Source organism: Crocuta crocuta, unplaced genomic scaffold (genome assembly GCF_008692635.1).
Source record: "Crocuta crocuta isolate KB4526 unplaced genomic scaffold, BGI_CrCroc_1.0 scaffold944, whole genome shotgun sequence".
Lineage (NCBI taxonomy): Eukaryota > Metazoa > Chordata > Mammalia > Carnivora > Hyaenidae > Crocuta > Crocuta crocuta.
The window spans coordinates 162,708-162,999 of record NW_027528243.1 but is presented as its reverse complement, the minus strand read 5'-3'; the positions used below and the strand labels follow the sequence as shown (position 1 = coordinate 162,999).

At 38.0% G+C, this 292-nt stretch overlaps 1 protein-coding gene across 1 annotated transcript in view; it reads right to left on the bottom strand.

Moving 5' to 3' along the window:
- UPF3B (UPF3B regulator of nonsense mediated mRNA decay) overlaps positions 1-292 on the bottom strand; it is a 14,892-nt gene that overhangs the window by 14,122 nt on the left and 478 nt on the right. The gene's annotated exons all lie outside the window — the stretch shown is intronic.

Sequence of the window (292 nt, the reverse complement as noted above, 5' to 3'; positions counted from 1 at the left end):
GCATAAGGCTTTTTTTAACAAAATAAAATCTTAGAAACGAGAACTCCAGGGAGTAAGGAAAATCTCAGATTCTGTTAAACAGAACCCAACCAACCGTTTACCGGATTTTTGTATCATTTTCTAGCACCCATTTTTCAACAGATGTAGTATCAAGAAATTGTTAGGCCAACCCTGGTCTTTTTGTGGGTACCATGAACATTTGACTTATGATCCCCCCTACCACGGCCAAAACAGAATCTTTCCTCATTTCAGCACAGAGAATTCAAAACTCTAAGAAATACAGAAAGTTCCC